General features: G+C 39.9%; 1 long non-coding RNA gene and 1 pseudogene across 1 annotated transcript in view; both read left to right on the top strand.

The window, feature by feature from the left end:
• Positions 1 to 24,762, top strand: part of LOC114010008 (uncharacterized) — a 55,261-nt gene extending 30,499 nt beyond the window's left edge. The window contains exons 2-3 of the long non-coding RNA XR_003551401.1: positions 22,502 to 22,686; positions 24,234 to 24,762. This is a non-coding gene — a long non-coding RNA (uncharacterized LOC114010008). The remainder of the gene's footprint in view (positions 1 to 22,501; positions 22,687 to 24,233) is intronic.
• LOC102502187 (selenoprotein K pseudogene) lies at positions 7,728 to 8,012 on the top strand (annotated as a pseudogene).
• Positions 24,763 to 25,078: the final 316 nt, after the last annotated feature.

Here is a 25,078-nt window from a genome sequence, read left to right as displayed (position 1 = left end):
CCCCTCCCCCCCGAGGATGGCCATGCCACAATCCCTTCTCCTCTATTCCTGTTTCTAGATTTGGGGCACGCACGCACACACACCTGGCATAAGTTTTATGACACTGGGTCTGGAACTAAAATCACAATTGACTATGTGGGAGTTGGGTGATGTAACCATTATGCTATCTGCTGGTCCCCAGAATTTTAAATAAGTAGAAAAACAACTTAAGTGAGAAATAATTCAAAGGGAAGATTGGTATCTTAGGACAAAAAAATTAGTTCATAGAAATTATCTATAAAATATTTACATAATCATAAGTTACCTTTACTCCAAAACAAGCACATGAAATGGTTCAAAAACTATACAACTGTGAAGCCCATTAACACATTTGCATTGAATGTCTACAGTATTAAATTCTCTTTTAATGTCTATATAAACATCATAGATGCATTTTAAAGGGAATAATTTGGCAAATAGCTGTTATAAATTCTGTATAAACTCATCTTTGAATATGTTCTAACTCTGACATAAATCATTGTGTATTATGTTTTTACTTTCTAATTTTATATTTTAATTCAAATAAGCATGTCTTTCATCTCAAATTTTTCAAACATTTAGATCCTTGAATTTCAAAGCTTGGTCTGTAAAACAAAAGCTTTGGCATCACCTGAAAGTTCATTAGAAATGCATAATTTTAGACCTCATTCTTATCTACTGAATGACAATTTGCTTTTTAATGAGCTCACCAGATGATTGGTAATGTTCATCACAGTTTGAGAAACACTGTGCTAGAATATGGAGTCTTAGGGTCAAATGACCTGTTCAACTTTTCCATCTTTTGTATCTAAAAAGATGAAAAGATCAGAATTTTCCAGAGTTACAACCAGTGCTGTTATAAAATTCTTCATGGTCTCTGCATTGTTGTTAGGCAAATGGAGAATAATGACAACCAGCAGGATCATTTTGAATTTAGAAACTGTCCCTCGTTTAGTTTTCTGGGTCTTTCTGTAACTTGAAGACAGTGTCCTAGATAGGGGGATGGATGGTGTAAAAAAATCCAGTGTCTGTTAAATAAATCACAAAGTCGATAAAAAAAAAAATAGGTGAAGGTACAATAAAAAACTCTTCACAATGTCTCTGAAATGACTTACAGTCAACCTAAATATTACAGTCTACTTTTAAAAGTCCTGCATTTCAGGATAACAATGAAGGTGAGTGTTACACTCACTTTTCTTTAACCCAAGAAGAATCAAATGCCTTTTTTAAAAAGGTGCTGCAGTCTCCTAGTAGTAGTAAATAAATATTCAAATGACTACAAACAAAAAAAACCTCAATGATACACAAAGACAAAATATTGACTCTTCCTTTTTACCTACCTCCAGGCACCAATCTCACAGAATTCAATTGTATTTATGGCTCATGAACAAACATAATGGTAAAAATGCTCTGTGGATATAAAAACATTTCTTCCCAGGGGCTTAAGCTGCATTCTAGACATTATCTCATTAATTGCTCCCTTAAATCTTTCTCATTGATTTTTATATTTTTTGAACCAACAAGTTCACTATTTTTTGCATATGAAAGAAAGAGTTCACTTCAGTTAGAATTGGAGATCTTAGCATCTTTTAAAACACTGACATTCTATCTTAACAGACAAGGAGTTACTGGAGTGGCATCAAAAAAGCCAAAGTGACCAGAGAGCATTATTTATGTATGAATCAGCCAAAAGCTCGGAGGATGTCTTGGGCAGATCATATCAGGAATGTAAATACCTGACTAATCTACCTTGGCTGTATCAACCAGGAAAGATGTGTCTGAAGATTAGAAATGTGCAAACCTCTCATTTGAAAGGGAAAACAAAATGACTGCACTGTATACATTATTAAATAAGTTGTCTGACAAAACGATGCTGTGATCACTCGAGACCAGCAGGGATTCACCAAGAGTGAGGTCATTCCAAACCAGATGCATTCCTGATGTAGTCAGAATTACAGGTTTGGTAAAAGAAGAGTACACTTACATGCCATAAGATTCAGCTAATAATAACAGCTAGTCTTCACTGAGCACTTCCTAAGTCCCAAGTCCCAAAGCTGTTCCCAAAGAAGTCACCTGGTACTCTTTCCAGCAAACCTGATTTGCTTGTGAACTGTATAGCGATCACCCAGTTGGGATTTTGGTGGGCACGCATGCACACATGCATACCATGTCTTTCTCAAGTTGCCAGGACCAAGATTCTAACCACGATGAGCCATGTAGGATCTGGCTCCTTTAATCACTAGACAACAGGCCAGCCCAACAAAGAAGGATTTTTTTTTGTTGTTGAGAGTTTGTTTTTGCTACAGGGCACATACACTTGCCAGAAGACAGAGAGAGACAGAGAGACAGAAAGCCAGAAATCGCCAGGGGACAGAGAGAGACAGAGAAACAGAAAGCCAGAAATCACCCCCCAGGGGGATGGCCATGCTACAATTCCTTCTCCTTTCTTCTCCTCTCAGGATCTTGGGCACACACACACACACATGCCCAGCATGAGTTTAAGCCACCGGGCCCAGGACTCAAACTGCGGTCAACCACATGGGAGTCCAGCAACATAGCCATTACACCATCTGCTGGTCTCTAAGGAAGTATATTCTGACACATGACACAACACAGGTAAACTTTGAGTACACTGTGCTATGAGAAATAAGTCACCAAATGATAAATACTATATGATTCCATGTATATCAGGCATGTAGAATAGTGAATTTATGGAAACAAATGGTAGAATGATGGGTACCAGGGACTGAGAGGATGAAGGGAGTGGAGAGTTGTTGTTCAATGGATATAGAGTTTAAAAGCTGAACATTCTGGAGATTGGTTGCATACAGGGTATATAATGAAGCTGCATACTAATGCTACTAAGCCGTATACTTAAAAATGGTTAAGGAGGTGAACTTTGGGCAGCTGGCATGATGTAGTGGCAACAATTGTCTCCCTCCCTACAACTGTTCTACATTCCACTTCTGAACATGCAGGGGAGCGCAACATGCAGCCACCCCTCCTGTTTCCTTCCTCCCTTTCAGGGCTTATTTTCATCCCTCTTTAAAAGTCTCCTCCTTCTCTTCAAAGCTCTTTTCCCCACAAAAGTTCCTAAAGGCCATGCAAGGCTAATCCCCCCACTTCTGTGGATGGGTTCCATATTGCAGGAAAAAGGATGGGGAGGCTCCTCTCTATCCTTCCCCTCTCTCTCTGTCTTTCTCCACTGAGTGCATGTGTTCTCTGGCTAATTTTTTAAAAAAGGAATAAAGAAGTCTATAAATTCTAAATAATAGTTTGTTGGTCTCTATCAAGGTTAATGTAATAAAAAGAATGAAAAGACAAAAGATAATATTTTCTCTATCATTTATTTACTATGAGAACATCTTTTTATTTTGAGAGAGATTTTCGCTATAGGGCGCGTGCGCTCGCCAGACAGACAGAGAGAGACATAGAGACAGAAAGCGAGAAATCACCCCCCAGGGGGGATGGTCACGCCGCAATCCCTTCTCCTCCATTCTCCTCTCGGGATCTTGGGCACGCACGCACACGCGCCCAGCATGAGTTCTAAGCCACCGGGTCCGGGACGCGAACCGCGGTCGCCTACGTGGGAGTCCAGCGACATAGCCATTACGCTAACTGCTGGTTCCCTGAGAACATCTTTTGATACCATACTAAGACTCAACTCTTTCATCTGTAAAAAAAGGTTGGTAATACCTATTTTTGCCCACCCTATAAGCCACCATGAGACTCCAAACAGCTGGCAAGGTTTATAAATTTTAAATTCATCTTTGAGTTTGCTTCATCCATGTCCATGGCTTTTACTACCATTTATATGTTTTTTGTTTCCTTAGTCTAGATTTCACGTTTACATGATTCTCTCAAATTTATGCATCAACTGCCTCTATTTGGGGACCCAAAATTTGGAATGTTCCACATTGGATTCATTATTCCCTCCCTCACTCCCATTTATCCTCTAAAAATTCTTATTTTGTTCAATGGCACTATTCCCAAATTAGTTACATTTTCTCCTTTATTCCTGATATCCACCTCTAATCAAAGGGAAAGTCCCATCTGTCCTCTCACTCACCCTTGCATTTATTATTTCTTTTGTATGAAATCTCTTGCTTGGAGTCATTTCCTTGCCAACTCGTAGTCTCCCTGCAGGGCTAAGCTTATATTCTACCAGCTCCAGAAAGCCTTCCTTGACGTTGCCAGTCTCTCATCAGGTCTGCATCCAATGTGCTCCAATTAATTGCTCCATACTGCCCTGATCACTTATTTATATGGGAACTTGATGTTTGTTAGAACTCTTCATTAGCCTTCAAACCCAGAGGGAAAGATTTAAACTATGTCTATTTTACCTCTTTGTCACATAAACCTTTTCTGTTGGCCTACTGTAAACCAGGCATTAAGAAGGTGGGTTAACAAAACAGATCCCTGTCCTCACAAGGCCTGCCATGTGGATGGGATATAGACCAAAAAAAAGTTCTATGAAAATTTCTGAGATAGATAAATGCAATCTTGATCACTATCCACCACTGGATTCTGGATAGACAATATTGGTGGGAGAGGACCTACCTTGACTGAAAAATTATCAAAGTCCTCTCTATAAAGTTGTCATTTTCAGCAGAAACTGGTAGTTAGAAGAAACCAGCCATGCCTTGGGCAGACAAAAAAGTGTCTTGACAAAAGAAATAGTTTAAATGAAGATCTGAAGGCAGAAAACAACTTAAGGAGGTTTAAAAATGGAAACAAATCCCGTATGGTGGGCCAGCAAGTGGCATAGTGGTAAATGCGCTAGACTCCCACATGGCCGACTGTGGTTTGATGTGTGCGTGCCCAAGATCCTGAGTGGAGAATGGAAGAGAAGGGATTATGGTATGGCCATAACCCCTGGAGGGTGATTTCTCACTTTTGGTTTCTTTGTCTCTCTGTTTCTCTGGCAAATGCCCGTACCCTATAGCAAACAATATTTCTCAAAACAAACAAAGAAACCAATATGGCTACTACACAGAAAAAAAGTGAAAAAGGGCTCGCTGACGCAGGGTAATTAGGCATGTGCTATGTTCTGTGCTTTTAATTTAATCAAGGGATTAAGCTCAATGGAGATCTGTGAGGGTTTTAAGCAAGAAATGAACATGACTCAATTGAACTTTTTAAAAAAAGATCACTCTGCTCAACATCTTACATTGAAAACCAGTAGTCAAGGAGGAATGTTCAAGCATTCCACTTGCTTTTCCTATATAAACTATATTTTGGGGTAACTAAAAGGTCCCAGTTGATGAAAAAAAGGTTTTAACAGGGGCCAGCAGGTGGCATACTGGCTAAGGTTCTGGACTCCAACATGGATGACTGTGGTATGAGTCCTGGGCCTGGGAGCTTGAAAATCACACTGGGCACGTGCCCCAAATCCCAAGAAAAGGAAGGAGAAGGGATTACGGCATGACCATCCCCCCAGGGGTGATTTCTCACTTTCCGTCTCACTGTCTCTCTCTGGCAAGTGCATGTACTCTATGGAAAAAAATTTTTAAAAGTCCTTTACAGAATACTTCCTGTTACTAACTACAAATAAAGAGGCAGGATTATAAAAATACCACTTACAAAGCCCAGATGAAATAATTTTTTTAAACAACAATCACCAATGGATAAAACTACTAAATGAAGATTGAATGGGATCTTTCCTATGCAGGGAAATAAGAAAGCCACTTCCAGAACTCACTAACCAGAGCAAAAGTGAATTGAGGTACTATGAAGTATACAGACAGGGTACTTCAAAATATTTGTGGAGTAACAAATAAAAAGTACAAGTTCATTTTAGTGAAAAATAATATTGAAATCCCTGCATAGTTTCTTCATAATGTGCATTTTCTATAAACTTTTGGAAGAGCCCCTATATTTTTGCCAAAGAGGAAGAAGGCAAACACTACCATGTGAAATCTAACAGGCAAATCCAGAAAACCACAGTACTTCTAAGACATTCTTTAGGACAAATGACCCAGTTTCTTCAAATCCATAGTATGGAAAATAAGAGATTATTCAGTATTTAGAAACCTAAGAAATACAACAAAAAATTATTATATTTGCAGACCTTGTTTGACCCTTGGATGAAGTAAATAGACCCAAAAAAGTCATTTCTTGGGACCAGCAGTTGGCATAATGGCTATGTCACTGGACTCCCACGTAGTCAATTGTGGTTTGAATCCCAGACCTGGTGGCTTAAACTCACGCTGGGCGTGTGTGCGTGCATGCCCAAGATCCCGAGAGAATGAAGAAGAAGGGACTGCAGCATGGCCATCCCCTTGGAGGATGATTTCTCACTTTTGGTCTCTCTACTCTCTCTGTCTTTCTGGCAAGCGCACGCCCTATAGCAGAAACTTCTCAAAAAAAAAAAAAAGTCATTTCTGAACTAAGGAGGAAAATTTTGAATGTGACTAGATACTAGAATTATTGTTAATTATGCAATAATAATGTTAAAAATTAAGTTAAAATGGAATCATAATTATGTTTACAACTGTAAAATTTTAGATTTGCATAATGAAATACATAGGTATAAAATAATGACAGCTAGGATTTTCTTCAAAATACTCCAAAGATTGGGGTTGAGGAAATAAGCATATTGAAATCCTAATAATTTAGAAATTTAAAAACTTGAAGCCAGCTTGTGGCATGGTGGTTAAGGTGGCTTGCTTTCTCACTTTCCCTCTCTCTCTCTCTCTGTCACTCTCGGGTGAGGATACAAGATTTATAGCAAATTAATAATAACAATAAATTAAATAACATAAACAATTCTTTTAAAAAAGAATTATTTAACATTTATTTATTTATTTATTTATTTATTTATTTATTTATTTTTAATTTGACCAGAGAGGGACAGAGAGAGAGAAAGAAAAATTGAAAAAGCAAGCCGCTGGTTCCGGGACTCAAACTGCAGTTGGCCATGTGGGCATCCAGCGCCCTTAACCACCACACCACCTGCTGGCCCCCTAAAATAAATAATTATTTTAAAAAACAAATTAAAAAAAAATCACCTAGCATGTTGAGGAGGAAGAGTTGGAAAGGCATCAGTGTAGAAAAGAAACCACTGCTGTGGTCTACGTGGGAAGTGAGCAGAGCTTGGACAGAGTGCAGCAGCTCAGAGTGAGTGCTTACCAAAGACTTGTTAAATGAGGAAATGACAATGATACATTTTTCTCTCTCTCACACACACACACTTTTTTTAAACAAACTGCCAAAGGGTGAATATACTAGCCAGAGAGGGAGAGACAGAAAGACAAAGAGAGAAAGGGAGAAAGCACTGCCTTGTGGGCATGGTCACATTACAACCCTCCTTCATCCTGTCAGGGTTTGAACATGCATGCACATGTACCCAGCATCTTTTTCAAGCTACCAGGGCTGGGATTCAAACCATAGTCAGTCATCCAGGATCCAGGTCCCTTAACCATACACATCCAGGTGCCAGCCCCATACACATTTTAAAAAACAAATTTCAGAAAGTAGAATGTGTTTGTTATCAAAATCACAAAAACTTCAAAATGAAATTTAACAAGAAAAGGCTCCTAGGACTCTTTGGGTCATATTTTGCCCAAAAAATTCTTTCCCAGCTGTTTGCTCATAGTACATTGAATTCAAACATTAGGGCTGGTTGCCTCTTTTCATAAAAATTGTTGCTGAGAAGCCAAGGAGGCCCAAGCTCTTCAGTAGCTCTGAAGCGGGGAACGGAAGGTGTGATGGTTTACATCTCAAATGGACGAGTATCAGACAGCTGGAGTCAGTCCCCCTGGAGGTTATCTTTGATAACAGATTTTTTCTGGGGAATGGCCAAGTTTGTAGTTTTGTTTTTCAAAACTCTGCTTCAGCAAGATGTGAGAAAGAGAAAAGGCTATGGAAACTCATCTGATTCCAGATATGATGATGGAAGAGGGCCACCCGGAAACCCTCCCCGAAGAATGGGTCGAATCAGTCACCTGCGTGGCCCTAGTCCTCCTCCAGTGGCTGGTGGATGAGGAAGGTAAATGTCTGCTCTAAGAAGCAGACAACTGGTCGTGCACATCCATAAGCTGGAGGAAGCCATCAGGAAGGAGAGGTCTGACTACGCCAGACAAGTTAGATGAATGTGCCCATCCGAACCAGGATTGCTGTGTCCTCACAGATGAATGAGATCATGCTGGGAATTCCCTCTACAGGGATCTGGCCTGATTGATACACAGTTCTATAAATGCATATGTTTGTCTCATTATCTTTTTTGTATAGTTGATTAAAGAACTGGTATAGTTTTTTTTTAAAAAAATACTGGTATAGTTTTAATAAGTAAATATGTTTAGGTTGCAGAAAAAATTGTTGCTGAGGGTCCTTGGTTTGTAGTGACTACACTGACTGTTTTCTCAAATAATTAAACATTATAATAATGTATTTAATATTAAACAAAATAATCACTTAGAGCAATGACTCTCTTTACATGATTCATGTGGCAAAGCGTTCTACTGGAGTACACAAGTGTAAAGTCATTTCACTGTGTGTAGACGTGCACATATCTAAGCCTCTTACTCATGGCTCCAACATTATTTTCTTAAGACCCTTGTATTTGACTAAATTTAAGATTTAGTATTCTGCTTTTGTCCTTTGTCCATTTCATTCCATAGAAAATTCAACTGAATGATCTCAGCCTTGTTTGATGAAATCCTTATTTTTTTTGTTTTTGTTTTTTTGTTTTGTTTTGTTTTGAGAGGTTTTCGCTATAGGGCACGTGTGCTCGCCAGACAGACAGAGACAGAGACAGAAAGCAAGAAATCACCCCCCAGGGGGGAATGGTCACGCTGCAATCCCTTCTCCATTCTCCTCTCAGGATCTTGGGCATGCACGCACACGCGCCTGGCGTGAGTTTTAAGCCACTGGGTCCGGGACGCAAATCGCGGTCGACTACATGGGAGTCCAGCAACATAGCCATTACACTAACTGCTGGTTCCCACCAAATCCTTGTTTGATGTTAACTGCAATTTGAACTAAACCCAACTGTTGTGGCTAGACTGGAAGACCTGAGAGACCAGGGCTCTCCTTCCCAGCAAGACTATGACTTATGCAAGACTCCTTTACACGAAGGCAAATTTGGCCACTTTCCCAGAGGGTGAGCTTAAATTTTTTACTTTACTGAATTGTTGATTCTGGGAAATGTTTTCTTTCTTATATATTGCTATATTAAAAAACAAATGAGAGACCAAGTGGCAGAATTAGAAAACTACCATTTGACAGCCTCCAAATGAAATAACTGATTAGGTCAGCAATCATCATGAAACAAAATTATTAGGTCTAAGGTACTACTCAAAATGACCAGATGTCTAGTTTTTCAGGGTACAGAAAGTCTGTGAAGGGAAGGTGATCTGAGGCCTGGAGAGAAGGAGGTACATAAAATGGTGAGACAAATGTTTGGGGTTCAATGAGGCCCCAGGAAGCGTGCAGCAGAATAGTCATCTGAGTCTTTCTGACCTTGAGGATGAAAAATGATCATTTCTGTTTAATAGCATTGGCTACAAACACTCTGACTTCCAAAGTCACCCCTTAGGAATCCACTCTAGTCAAATAAAGGGAGAAACAAACCCAAGTATCCAGTAATAGGAGTTTTGCTTAAAAATGACTTTAGATCTGTGCAATGAATCACATTGTAACCATTACAAAGAAGATAGGACTATATTCGCTGACCTTAAATAATGTCTGTTTGGTATTTAAGTTAAAAAAACAAAAGCCAATGAACCAACATCATTCATATTCAAATTCTATTTTTATATAGTGTAGCCTATTTTTACCTGGAAACTTTTGAAAGAATTTACACTAAAAGGCAAAAGATATTGTGAGGGGATAGTATGTCTTATATTCTCTATTTTCTTTTGCTAATTTGATTTTCTAATTTTCTAAACTATATTCTTCATACAGTAAAAAAGGTACACACATTCCTATAACAGAACTTTTAGATGGAATACTGAATTGGGAGGAACAACAGAAAAGACATACTTTGGAAAAATGAAGGAAAAAGTGGTTTTCAAAGTGAACTCTCTTTCTGAGGCATCAGGATATATAAAAAGATTTTTCAAACTATAGCACATTGTTTCATGGGCGTAAGAACTGAATTTGTGGGAGAAGAATGATGAAGGGGTTTGTCCGTGTTGCAATATTGTGTTAGGATCATGGTTTTAATTAATTTCTTCATTGCAGAATTTCTCAGAACCTTGACTATATTAATGTTTATAGTAAGTTTCGAGAAGGAGAATTACTTTTTGGTTATTTACTTCTCTCCCTCTCTTTTCTTACAACCACTAATAATGTGTTAGGATACAGTTTGGGGAATCCTGATCCGATAAAACAACTGGGGCAGATGTAATGAGACTTGATCTCTATTTTGGTGTCATCAAATCATGAGAAGTAGCCATTTTCTTGAGACTCAGCTTCATTTGTAAAACGAGTCCAAGGAAACCTAACTTTATATATTGAAGCATTGCAGATAACATTTCCATTGGTGTAAAGCTTTTCAATTTCTGAAGCAACTTTTCTGTATTTGCTGTCTTAGGAGATGTTCCAAATGAAATGTTTCTGAAAGTGCTTTGGAAGTCTAAAATATACAAGTTAAAAATCATGTTTAATAATAGTGACATTGCTGGGAACCAGCAGTTTAGCGTAATGGCTATGTTGCTGGAATCCCACATAGTCGACCGCGGTTCGCGTCCTGGACCTGGTGGCTTAGAACTCAGGCCGTGCGCATGTGCATATGTGCCCAAGATCCCGAGAGGAGAATGGAGGAGAAGGATTGCGGCATGACCATCCCCCCTGGGGGGTGATCTCTCGCTTTTTGTCTCTATGTCTCTCTCTGTCTGGCGGGTGCGCGCGCCCTATAGTGAAAACCTCTCCAAAAATATATATATATAAATAAATAATAGTGACAGTGCTCATGATATATTACCATGTAATTCAAGGTAAGAAAGTTTCTCCTGCAAAGAACCAGATAGTAAATAGTTTGGGCTTCATGGCTTTGTGACTTCTGCTATGACCATTCAACTGTGCCACAGTACATGAAACCAGTTGTGCATGATACCTGAGGCAGCGGGAGTGGCTGTATTTTGCATAGGCTGTGTTTTATTTACAAAAATAGTCAGTAGGTTGGGGACCAGCAGTTAGAATAACGGCTATGTTGCTGGACTCCCATGTAGTCAACTGCGGTTCGCGTTCCTGACCTGGTGGCTTAAACTCATGCCGGGCACATGTGCGTGTGTGCCCAAGATCCCGAGGGGAGAACAGAGAAGGGATTGTGGAGTGGCCATCAACCCTGGGGGGGTGATTTCTCGCTTTCTGTCTCTATGTCTCTCTCTGTCTGTCTGGTGAGCGCATGCGCCCTATAGCAAAAAAAAAGCCTCTCCAAAAAAGAAAAAAAAAAAATAGTCAGTGGGTTGGATTTGGCCCACGGTCTATAGTTTGACAACCCCAGATAATCCACTAAGGGGACACACTGAGAGCTTAATTTTGACATGGGTTTCATGAAATAAATAAACTTTTTGTTTCCATCAAGAAAAAGAGATTTCTTAACCAAGTCTATTTCATTAACTGGAATAAATATGAATCTGTTCTGACATCTCCTCCAAAAGAAGAAAGTGAGGAAGAAAAAAAAGCCCCAAATTGTGATGAAGAACAAGGGGACATGTACACTAATTTAGACCATATTAAACCAAATTTGGACTGTTTTCTGATTAAAATTAGAAACAGTAAATAATTCTTGTTAGTAATTTGAAGGAGGCTAGCTCTTTCTAAGTGTGTTTATTTTTAACATCATTACTTATCATCTGTGAAGGGAAAGATATACAAAACTTGTCCCAATTAATTAAAATAAATAAGCTCTTAGAGAAAAAAATGTAGAGTTTTAGAATAGCTCTTTAGACTGTGTTGACGTATATTGATTCATTATATTTCAATACATATTTTAAAATTTTAATTTAATACACATTTATAATATATAATATCACATATATTTAATACATATTAATTTAATACTTTTTTTTTTAATTCGCCAGAGAGTGTGTGAATTTACCAGAGAGAGATAAAGAGAGATGGAGAGGAACAAGCAGCCTCCATGGTGAATGGTCATGCTATAATCTCTTCTCCTCCATTTCTCTATCCTTTCAGGGTTTTGGTCATATACGCAACATGCTTGGCATGTTTCTCAAGCTACTGATCCCAAGACTAGAATCACATGGTCGGTCATGTGGGATCCAGTTTCTTTAACTACCACGCCATGAGCTGGCCTGACACATACCAATACTTTAACTGTTGGACTAAATTACTAGAATTCTAGCTATTTAATAAAATTAGCAAGCAAAAAAAAAAGTTCAATTACTTAAACCTTTTGCATTTCAATATGTTATAGATTTTAACCTTATTAAGACTTTAGTACAGATTTACAGTTTCTAAATATGTATTGGGTCATCGAAAAAGTTATGATGAGTTTCTGCATAGAAAAATATGTCATGACTATGATCCAATATCTTCAAGTTGGAATTCCCTCTGTCCTTCCACCTGTATTTCTTTTCTTTCTTTCTTTTTTTGTTTTGTGAGAGGTTTTTGCGATAGGGCACGTGCACTTGCCAGACAGACAGAGACAGAGAGACAGAAAGCGAGAAATCACCCCCCAGGGGGGATGGCCACACCACCATCCCTTCATTCTTCTCTTGGGATCTTGAGCACACATGCACACACGCCCAGTGTGAGTTTAAGCCACCAGGTCTGGGACTTGAACCACAGTCGACTACATGGGAGTCCAGCAGCATAGCCATTACACTAACTGCTGGTCCCATCCTTCCACCTGTATTTCTTTTCTTTCTTTCTTTTTTTTTTTCTGGAGAGGTTTTTGCTATAGGGCACGTGCACTTGCCAGACAGACAGAGACAGAGAGACAGAAAGCGAGAAATCACCCCCCAGTGGGGATGGCCACATCACAATCCCTTCTCCTCCATTCTCCTCTCGGGATCTTGGGCACGCATGCACGCACATGCGCCCGGCGTGAGTTCAAGCCACCGGGTCCGGGACGCGAACTGCGGTCAACTACGTGGGAGTCCAGCAACATAGCCATTATGCTAACTGCTTGTCCCAGCCACTTGTATTTCTTTAGATCATACGTGAGTTTCGTGTTTGTGTAATAAAATCAACTGATACATTGGTTAAAATTCTAAATTTTGGCTGAGACAGATGCCATAACAATTTCACGTCCACCTTTGTGTAATGACAGAAAAATTAACCTGTAATGCTCATTTCATTTTATCAATGTGAATAAAGTCAATGGCATTTTATCATTAAGCTCCTAGAAAGCGCAGGCAATATTTTAAAGTCATATCCTCAGAGGCCAGCAGGTGGCATGGTGGTTAAGGTGCTGGACTCCTACATGGCCAAGGGTGTTTGAGTACTTGACCCGGTGCCTTGTTTTCTCACTTTTCCTCTCCCTGTTTCTCTCTGGTGAGCATACATGCCCTACAGCAAACTTAAACAATAATAATAATGACTAAATAATTTTTTTAAATTACAATAAAGTTATAGCCTTGGAATCTAATGTATTGCTTATATATTACAGTCATTCATTGAAAGAACAGCTGGATTGATAAATGAACCATCTTCTCCAAATAAATTATAAAAGCTTTGAAGGGAAGGGACAGGACTGGTAATAAATATATGAGAGACTTCAAAAAGTTTGTAGAAAATGGAATTGGGGGACCAGCAGTTAGCGTAATGGCTGTCCTTGGACTCCCATGCAGTCAACCAAGGTTCGCTTCCTGGACCCGGTGGCTTAAAACTCACGCCAGGCGCATGTGCGTGCATGCCCAAGATCCCAAGAGGAGAATGGAGGAGAAACCTCTCAAAAAAAAAAAGAAAAAAAAAAGAAAAGAAAATGGTATTGGAATGAAAGCATAAGGTTTTTTGGTGCAAAAGATATCTAAATTCTATCCATAGTTTGCTCACAATACATATTTTACATGAATTTTTTTTTTTGGAGAGATTTTTGCTATAGGGCACGTGCGCTTGCCAGACAGAGAGAGAGAGACATAGAGACATCCCCAGGGGAGATGGTCACGCCGCAATTCCTTCTCCTCCATTCCCCTCTTGGGATCTTGGGCACCCACGCACACACACCCGGCGTGAGTTTTAAGCCAACGGGTCCGGGATGCGAACCGCGGTTGACTACCTGGGAGTGCAGCGACATAGCCATTACGCTAACTGCTGGTCGCCATGAAATTTTTTAAGATCTTCTTGTGTACTTATTTGAATTTTATACTTAATAAAAGATAATTCATTCTTATACTCTTAAATTCTAAAAATAAGCTTAAGACATAGATGGTGAATCTCAATGAAATGAGAATTCCAAATGAAAATTCCAAGATTTGGATAGTAACCTATATATATATATAACTGATTACAGAAAAGGAATGTTAAAATGATAATGAACACAACACTAAGTTTATAGAACACCAGAATATCCCCAACTGAAAATCATTAAAGATAAAGAAATGACGCTATAAAAGTTTTCTGAGTATAATTATTACCATTTTTTAAAAATAAGGAGTTCAAATCTGCAAATTAAAATGAAGTGAAGCAAGTAAATACCTATCTTGATATTTTAGACAAGATAAGTTGCTATTAGCGAGGAATTTTAAGCAGTGGGGAAACAACAGGAGGGTGAGGTGAGCAAAATATGTCACGACCAATGGCTCACAGTAAACAATAAGCACTCTGTTTTCTACTTTATGTTTTCCTCATGGAGGTGGTCCAAAAATGTACTTGTCACCTGGATGAGTTTGGTGGGAAACAATTGTATTTGTAAACATAACATTTGAGCATAGAACTTTTCTTTTTCAAAAGAAATTTTTTTTAATCCAGGAAAAAATACTTTTAACTTTAAAAAAAAAAATGCCAAAGGGCTTGTGCACTCACCGGAAAGAGAAATCACCCCCCTGGGGCATGGTCACATGGCAATCCCTTCTCCATTTCTCCCTCTTTAGGGGATTTTGGGCACATGCACGTGTGTATCAGGTGTGCTTTTCAAGCCGCCAGGTCTGAGATTTGAACTGATCGGTTGGCCATGTAGTATTAGCTCCTTAACCACTAGACCACGACTGGTCCCAGGAATGATTAACTTAATTCCTAAGTTTTCTTTTAATTTTACAACTGTTTGGAGAATTTTTTTTACCTTATTTCCATTTATTGCTCCTTATGAAAATGGAGTAAAGCACTGGAAAACAGGAAGTTACATTCACACTGAAATAACCTGTCATTTGCTGATTTCACTTTTTGCTGAAAGTTTCAAAGAACTATACAATCATGTCATGGTCTATTATATGCCTCCAATGCTTCTTGTATCTATAAACCCCCATACTCACTCACTCTGTACCTTAGTATTCTGCGCTGCACAAACACATACATAAAAATACAGACAAATAATGACAACAGCAACACAGACATAAGGCTTGCAATCTTACAGATCAGGTAGCCAAGATTACATTAAATTGGAGACATCTGTTTTGTGGTTCAGAGGCTGTGTGACAAATATATAAAACACATGTTCTTGTTTCTAAAAAAAAAAAAAAAAAAAAAAAAAAAAAAAAAAAAAAAAAAACAAAAAAAAAAAACCCTCCGGGGAGAAAAAAGGTAAAAAAAAGTTCTTTGTTTTAAAAAAAAAAAAAAAAAAAAAAAAAAAAGAATCAAAATCACAACATCCTGCAGAGGTAATAAGGTCTGGGGTGGGAAATATATATTGAAGCCCACTGGCAAGCTCTAGCAAGACAAAAAGGCAGTTCCTTAACAATTTTATCTTCCCCACACTAACTGAAAAGCAAGGTGGCCCAGAAACAACTCCAAGTCATTCAGTTTGTAAGCAGCTGGTGAACTTTGGAATATCTTTCTCTGCCTTCATGTCTTTTCCCCCAAAGAACCAAAAGGAGAGAAAGTTTATAGCCTGGGAAGAAAAACGCAGTCAGTTGAGGAAAGGCAGGCCAGCATAGTAATAATTAAGACTTGAATAATTTAAACATGCTCTCCAAAGCTGTGCGCCTGACAGGCTGCCATGGTCTGTCAGCGTGGAAGTGGGTATGAGCCGAGGAAGGCATTCTGGGAAGCTGACAGAGTCCCTCTGGGAAAATTCTGATCAAAGGAAAGATTAAGGGGGAGTTCTAAGGGTCAAACTGAAGTCTCTGTTCTCTTTACTTTTAAAGATCACCCACTTTGGACATTTTTGTTGGAATTATATGTTAGCGATTAAATATGTATTTGCCCAGCTGAGGGGGAAAAAAATGATAATTCTCTCTTAACCTTCTACACTTGGCTTTTGGGTAGGTTTACACCACTGGGTGTCACTAAACGTGAGTTCCACAGAAGTGTCATGAGTGAGTGTACCCACATCATCAAACCCCTGCCCCACCTTCCAACACCTGGAACAGGCCTAGCACACAACAGCTGCTCACTTTAATACAGTCATATACTCGTGTATACATTCATGGAATACATTAGAAAATATGCTGTAAAGTTGGGGGAAACATTAGATAGAAATAATTTTGTCTAATTCCTCACAATTTGCGGAACAGGATTGAAGCCAGAGAATCTAAAAATATTCAAACACCAAAAAAGTATGCACGAGGATGAAGAAAAGGGAGAATTTGCCATCAGACTTTCTAACATGAATATTAGTGCATTCACTACTTTATACTCCCGAGTGATGAGGTTTTGAAAGTGTTGCTCTTATATCAAATGCCTAAATTCTGAGATAAATGCTTTCCTTCATTTCTGTTCAATGTGTTTTTGGTTTTGAATCACATCCTAACTCTCCAAAATCAAGGTCAGATGGTGAGGGCCAAAACTCTGCAGATGTAGGTATACAGCTCAGAGGAAAAATGTTTGAATCTGAAATCCTGGCTCTGCACTTCAACTTCTGACCTTGTCCGGATCACTTAAACTTCAGCACACTTGAAGTACTGGGAAAATATTTGATTCCATCATCAATTAGTACTTCTATGAGAGCACTGGTAGCATTAATTGACGGTTTTAGATATGAGTTTTGTATTTTATTTATTTATTTTTAGAGGTTTTTGCCTTAGGGTATCTGTGCTTATCAGAGAGAGAGAGAGAGAGAGAGAGAGAGAGAGAGAGAGAAAGAGACAGAAAGAGATCAAAACACCCCTCGGGGCGATGGCCATGCTATAATCCCTTCACCTCCATTCTCCTTCCAGGATTTTGAGCATGCACGCACACACAACCACGCAGTGTGTGTGTCAAACTGCTAGGTCCGGGCTCGAACTCTGATCGGCCATACAGGAATCCAGCGATGTAACCACTGTACCATATGCTGGCCCCCATTTTTTATTTCTTTATCCATTCAACCCTTATCACATACTTAGCCCTGGATTCAGTAGGGAATTAAAAAATGATCATCAAGTGAGAAAAGACTTCACAGTCCAGTGAGGGCTCAAAGGAGGTAGTGTTACTAAAGGCCAGGATTAGCATGAAGGAAACATGGGAAGGTAAATAGATAGGAGGTACGGATAGTGAGTCAGATTACTCAGTGGTCTACGAGCCCCCACACCAGGTGAACATGGTGACTAAGACAGATGCATCCTGCCTTGTTGGGGAACTGTACCCTGTTCACACTGACTATACATTTCAAAAGAGAATGGGACAAGGATTAAGACTAGAAAAGTAGGAAGGACCAGATAGGCTTTTTTTTTTTCTTTTCTTTTTGAGTAGTCAATATAAACCTACTAATGTTTTCCTTGGGGAATAACATGATCTTAGGCAGCTCATTTTGGCAGCCAATTGGAGCCTAGGAAGGAGTTAAGACAGGAACACGCAGATAAAAACAATCAGGCTAAGTCTCTCACTGAGATCAGCCTCTCTAATGAAATCAGAAGTGCTCTGAGGCCAGGGCCTACGTCATATTCAACTTCATGTACCAAATATTTGACATAGAATGAGTGCTCAATAGAAAGTTTACTAAACACATGAGCATAGCATTTTATTTATTTTTAAACTTCATTTATTGCTTCTGTAAGTGAGAAAGACGGAGGGAAAGATAAAAGCATGCCCATGAGGGTCTTGATGCCATGATCCATCTCCAGTTCCAGCCAGCCCCGGGTCATTTGCACACACATGGCTGGTGCACTCAGTGATGTCCCCAGAGGGGAACCTAGAACCTGTTCAAGTGATTCAGCCTTCTAGAACACTGTTTTACCACCAGCACTATATTTCTGGTAACTCTCTAGAAAGACTATTTCCCTCCATAAGGTCACATACAGTGAAAATTTCAGTATCCTTTTTTTTTTTTTTTTTGCTATAGGGCGCGTACGCTCACCAGAAAAAAAGAGAGAGACAAATAGAAAGTGAGAAATCACCCCCCGGGGGCATGGCCACACCGCAATCCCTTCTCCCCCATTCTCCTCTCAGGATCTTGGGCATGCATGCACACTCGCCCAGCATGAGTTTTAAGCCACTGGGTCCAGTACTCGAACCGCAGTCGGCTACGTGGGAGTTCAGTGACATAGCCATTATGCTAACTGCTGGTCCCCAGTATCCTATTTTTAACAACATAGATTTTTAATCATTATAAGGGAGAGAACAGAGCCAAAAGAAAATGAAAAGGGTATTTATTTTTCTAATAAAGTACACCTGTCGGTTACAGTCCTTTAAATATGGTACACAAGAGGTGGCAATTTATTTCTCCTAGCAGGGGCCACCAGGTGGCGTTGTAAGGAGCTGGACTCCCACATGGTCAACTGTGATAGAAGTCGTGGACCTATCACCTGGTTTGAAAATCACACCAGGTGTATACCCATGTGCACCCAAAAAATCCCAGGAGGAGAGGGGAGGAGAAGGGATTGTGATGTGGCTACCCCCCCAACTCCACAAGGGTGATTTTTCACTTTCCCTCTCTCTTTTCTCTGGCAAGTGCACACACCCTATGGCAAAAACCTAAACAAATAATTATATATATATAATTTCTTCTACAATAGCAAGGAAGAGGAAACCAGTTTTACTGAGAAAAAAATTAGACTCCTAAAGCTCAGTGACCGAGTGATTCAAATGAGGTTGAGGTTTGGCTCTCATGAGGATCGGAAGCTAAACCATCATTACTCCTGCCATTTTAGCCACCAAGATGGAGTAGGAATTCTTGGGCACTAATTCCCAGGTACATTGTCCCTACAACTCCAAATGCAGAATCAGAGTGATTGACTTATTAGTTGTTCAAGGACAGTTTCAGAACATCTAGTTACTAGTTTTGTGCTTATTTTTAATTTTGTTAGAGAGTGCATATGCTTGTTGGGGACAGAGAGAGAAGAAAAATAAGAAAACACTTCCCACGGGGAATGGTCATGCTATGATCACTTCTCCATTTTTCACTCCTTTTGGGATTTGGGGCATGCACATACATGTACCTGGCATGTTTTTGATGCTACTGGGTCCAGCATTTAAATTGCACAGTCAGCCATGTGGGATCCAGCTGCCTTAATCACCATGCCACTAGCTGGCCCATTACTGGCTTTTAAGCCTGAGCTTAGTCAGTACCAAGGAGAGAACTAACTTACAGGGATGGGAAAATAGTACTAATATAGGAAGCTTAATGCTTACCAGGTCCAAAGCACCATACACAGCATTTCACAAGCATCATCTAACTTGAGCCTCAAAAAACTTGTATGAGGGGACCAGCAGATGGTGTAATTGGTTACTTTGATGGACTCACATGTTGACGAGTGCAGTTAGAGTCCTGGACCTGGTGGCTTTTGTGTGCCCAAAAATTTCAGAGGTGAATCAAGAAGGGATTGTGGTATGGCCATCCTCCTGGGGAGGTGATTTCTTGCTTTCTGTCTTTCTGGCAAGCACATGTGCTCTACAGAAAAAAAAAAAATCTCTAAATACAAAAACAAAAACAGAAACATACAACAAACCCATGTGAGGGTAGGGACCATTATTATTCTCAGTTTACAAATGGGCCATTGAGGCTCAAGAAGTAAGTTGGCCAAGGTCACATGGCTAGGAAGTGGAAGAACAAAAATCCTAAAGCCCTGCCCAGCTCTCTCTCCCTGAAAACTATCCTCTTTAATTTCAACTCTAGGCTGGTCTTAGCAAATCACAATGATGCTCTTCATTTTGACAGCCTTTGACAGAACCCAGAAATAACCTTGTGAAGGGGGCAAAGGATCAATTATGGTTACTCTGACAAATTAAGAGACTCGTGCTAGACAATATAGCATAGTTTTTTAGTAAAACAACCCATGTATTTGGGTTCAGATCATTGTTAAGATACTTCCTGACTCTAAAGACCTGGAAAACTTGCTTGCTTAGTCTATTTTAACACTCGGTGTCCTCATTCACAAAATGAAAGTATTGTAGTGCCTGTCTTGAAGAGTGGCTGAGAAGGTTAAATGGGATAATGCATGCACAAACTTTAAACATCTACAGCACACTTCTTACTCAATAAATTTTACACATTGGTAGGATTGCCCTGCTACGATAGTAAGCATAGGGTAAATTATTTCATTCCACCTTAATTCTGTCCAGTCCAAGTTATTTCAGTTACTGATTCTTGGGAACCCAGTGGGTGACTGACTTCTAGGCATGCACATCTTGACTTGTAACCCTGTGTGTTCTCATTATTCTCTCATTTATCCATCACTAAAATCCAAAGTCTTTCATTGACATGAGAAGCTTGTGAAGTTAACATCTTAGGTACCTCTGGATGGCATTAACTGGTCTCCAAATATACTTTTTCCTTTCTGCTGTTTTCCTCCATCCTTATCATTGTTCTCTCCTCAAACAATGCTCCATCCTCCCTCCTCTCTTGTTTCTTTTTGTGCATCTATGCTTTAAGGCACCCCTGGTGCTCAGGAGTCCACAGGGCCTCCTTCAGCCCTGCTCACAGCCCTTAAAACAAGAAACCAGTGACCCTTGTCATTCTCATTTCGAGGATTGTAGCTTTTTGAAAGCTCCAAGATGGAAAAAGCGGTAGGATAGCCATCCATGGGGGAGTGAGAGTAGACTGCAACTTACGAATGGTCAGAGCTAATGATGGAGAGTGTCCAGCCTCTGAGCTAGGGATTAAACAAAACCTTAGAAACCATTGCAGAGGTCTAGAGTAGAGCTCTTTGGTGGCCTCCTTCTAGCTAAAAGGCTTCCACTTGAGTGCTCTGGTTTGTGCAAGTTTAAGATGCATAATTCATAAAGTGTACATAGCACCACTTGAATGAATTCTCTCTCCCACTTGCTCAGGAGGATTACATGGACTGACTGCATGTCATAAGATCACTCTTGAAATCTGACATTATTATGCTCTACGGCCTAGGAAGGGGCACCAGCTTCTCATCAATTCATTTTCTTTACTCCTTTGTTGTCCCTGTCAGATACCTGTAAAAATATGTATTTGTTGCCCGGCAAAGTTCTTTCTCTGCACATAGCTCCAAGCAGAGTCTTAAACAACAAGAGCATCACAGAACCAACCACATTTTTGCCCACCACCATCATGTCAGGCAGCAGGAACTAACTCCCTTGGACTCTCTGTCTATTGTCCAAAAAAAGGAGAGGGATTAAAAAGCTGGGACATAAATTCAGCACGGCTCCTCAGTACTTCTGTTTGAGATGACACAAACAAGAATACTATCTCCTTAGAATCCATGAGGTTGCCCCAGATTATTCGTCATTCCAATGCCCGATGATGACATAATAGTCAATTTAGAGGTGATTTATGGTGCTCCTGGCAGGACTGATAAGGAGTGACTGTACAATAGGGGTTATTCAGGGGAGGCATTGTTAGTGCTCTAACCTGCCCCAAATATCCTTTTCTTAGTACACTTTGATTTTTTTTTCCAGAGTGACAATACATCATCTTTAAAACAATCTGTCAAACTAAAGTAGAAGACAAACTTTAGTACATTTTGTTTTTTTTTTCCAGAGTGACAATACATCATCTTTAAAACAATCTGTCAAACTAAAGTAGAAGACAAACATAACTTCATGCCCTAAAAAACTTTATGCCCTGGTTTAGCCAATAGCTGTTGGGCACCCTGCCCGAACCTTGACTGTGAGAGTTTTCTATCTGATCATTGTATTTCAACCTAGAAACAGTTTCGGTCCTCATTAGTCTAACACGTATGAATTTAAGTAGCAGCAATGAGAAGAGAGTAGTAACTATGGTTTACGACAACCTACTATGTGTCTGTTCATTTAAGGAACTCAACACAGCGCTCGTCCATGTTATTCCTTAAAATATAATTCTACGTGGGTGATTCTCTTATAACCCCCATCCGTCTGTGTCCTCATTTGTATGAAAATCTAAATTACATTTGTAGCAGTAGCAGAAATAACAATACTACTACTGCAATATTAATGATGGTTGCTTTTTACTAAGAATTTATCCCCATCTAAGGACTCTGAGAAGTCTCTTGTTTTTATTATTCTTTAAACACTGTGACATGGAGATCATTATCGTTGTGATTTTTTTCAGACAAGAAAATTAAGAGGTGAAGAGGTTAAGTAACTTGCCAAAGGGCAACGCAGCTAGAAAGCTGAAGAAAGAACATGCACATAGGTCTGAGAAACCTCATCGATCAAAATCAGACATTTGCCGCTTCAAATGGCTCTGGAGAAAAACCCCTAACCAACATGTAAATAGCAGAAACCACAGCAAAGGTGACTCCACATCAAATGCAGATTTTAGTTAGTAAGAAGGACTAGAGCTGCTAAATTGCTTAGTCACGTGTGTTACTTAATGTATTTGGTTACTCTAAAATCTGAAGAATCCAGCCATCAAGGGGGGATGGGTTAGCAGCTTTGCCAAATTGTGGGGGTTGGAACCTATGGTGAGACTCAGTTTTGTTTGTTTGTTTGTTTGTTTTTTTAAGAGAGAGATTTTTGCTATGGGGCACGTGTGCTCACCAGAGAGAAACAGAGAGAAATCACCCCCCAGGGGGATAGCCACGCCACAATCCCTTCTCCTCCATTCTTCCCTTGGGATTTTGGGCACTCATGCACACAGGTCCGCCATGAGTTTCGAGTTGCCGAGTGTGGGACTTGAACCACGGTTGACCACATGGGAGTCCAATAATGTAACCATCAGGCCATCTGCTGGTCCCAAACGTCAGTCTTATAAGGACAAAGAGCGAGTGCTGATTTTGCCTCCTTAAAGGGAATTTACATGTGCATACGTGCATATCTTTTCTAAGAGTTAGACAAGGCAATTTTCCCTGGCTGGTGTAAAGTGCTTTTCTTTCCACTTACTGACCTATTGCTAATTGGCAGTCACTGTACTTAGAAACACTCTGTGTACATTGTCTCATTTAATCCTAAAGACAGTTTAGGAGACAGATTCCCTTCCTCTCAGGCTTGCCTGTCTTTTAGGTCCCTCACCTGTTTTTTAAAAGAGTTTTCAAAGGTTATAAGAGGTGACTCTTAAAACTTAGATGGAGGGTGCAAGCTGCGCACCAGATCCTTTACTCTCTCAGCCTGCTAAATGTGGCTCTTGAAAGGGGCTTACAGGTATAGGCTGATAGATAGACTGGTTAGATAAGGGTCAACACTTTCAGCTAGGCACTGTCTTTTGGCTGGTATGCAAACCGAGTTGTTTTCACTGAAATAAATCCCGTTAAAAAAATACTGCAAAACTAAATTTAGTCAATCCTGTTTAGAGATGTGTCCCCAAGTTTCAACCCTTCCTGATAGAGCCCACCCATTTACAGACTGCTGTGGAAACTTCAGGGTGACAGCCTCAAGTTACACCACAGTCAGCTGAACCTTCACATCCTCTTATCTTCAGCCTTCTGATTCCTGAAGAGGGATTATTATTTGAGTTGTTATAAAGGACACTTTTTTGTTTGTTTGTTTTTGCCACAGGACGCATGTACTTGTGCATGAGAGAGATCCAGAGAGAGAGAGAAAGTGAGAAATCACCCCCCAGGGAGAATGACCATGCTGCAATCCCTTCTCCATTCTCCTCTTGGGATTTTGGGTATGTTCACACATGCGCATGACATGACTTTCAAGATCCAAGACTCGAACTGCAGTCAGCCAGGTGGGAGGCGAGTACCTTAACTACCACACCACCTGCTGGCCCCTATTAGGGACACTGTTTGAGTGCTTAGTATGGGACAGAACTGAGCTTAGTATGTGCCAGAACTGTTCTAAGTGCTTTATATGGGCTATCTTATTTACTTAAAATTTATTTCTTAATTGTGTGGCAGAGAGCGAGAGAGAGAAGAGTGACCAACCCAGCCTCAGTCAGCCTTGGATGAAGGGCACATGTGTGCCCTGTGTGTTAAAGATCTCCAGCTCTAACCTGAAGCCGTCCAATGTGGGTCAGCCTCCCAGAGTAAGACGTCTTACTGCTGCACCACCATCCAGGCCCCTTCACCTTATGTAAATGTCTCAACAACCGTACGAAGAACAACTACTATTGCCACTGGTTTAGGAGTAAAAAAGGGAGCCACCGGATTAACTAACCTATAAGGAAGGGTAACTTCCCTCTACCAAGGGTGCTGGGATTCAAAACCAAGTGGACTTAATCCAGTGTTTACCCTCGTGCCTGTTACCCCGGGGCTCTCCACCTAAAGTATGTGTGCATCGGAATCACCTAGAAGGCTGCCGTCCCAGGAACTGTGCAGTGAGCTGACCCAGGGTCGTGGCGGCACAGATAAAGATGGCGGTACAACTGAGAGTTCGCACCTGAGCACAGCAGTCTATCAGAATCACAGAGACAACCATGAATTTAAATGGCAGACAGGTAAGTATTAAAAGTTGTGACTTACCTAATACAGAAAAAAATAGGACTTATAATATCCTACCAATAAACTGACTGAGAGATATGCTCACAAATCTTCTGGTCTGGAATATTCCTACTGAACTGGGAAATCTGGTCCAGGTCCAGTGGCCTCATATTCAGAACAGGCTTATTTTTGCCTTGAGCAAGAAATACAATTTTTGACACTAAGCTTCACTACTAATAACGGAGAGTCACCTAATTCTATTAGGATATCCTTTCAACTGAGATCAAGTCAGCACCAGATCATGTGTGACTCACGAGTAATTA

Source organism: Tupaia chinensis, unplaced genomic scaffold (assembly GCF_000334495.1).
Source record: "Tupaia chinensis unplaced genomic scaffold, TupChi_1.0 Scaffold000682_1, whole genome shotgun sequence".
Lineage (NCBI taxonomy): Eukaryota > Metazoa > Chordata > Mammalia > Scandentia > Tupaiidae > Tupaia > Tupaia belangeri.
The sequence above is the reverse complement of the archived record's forward strand: the minus strand, read 5'-3'. Positions and strand labels throughout refer to the sequence as shown.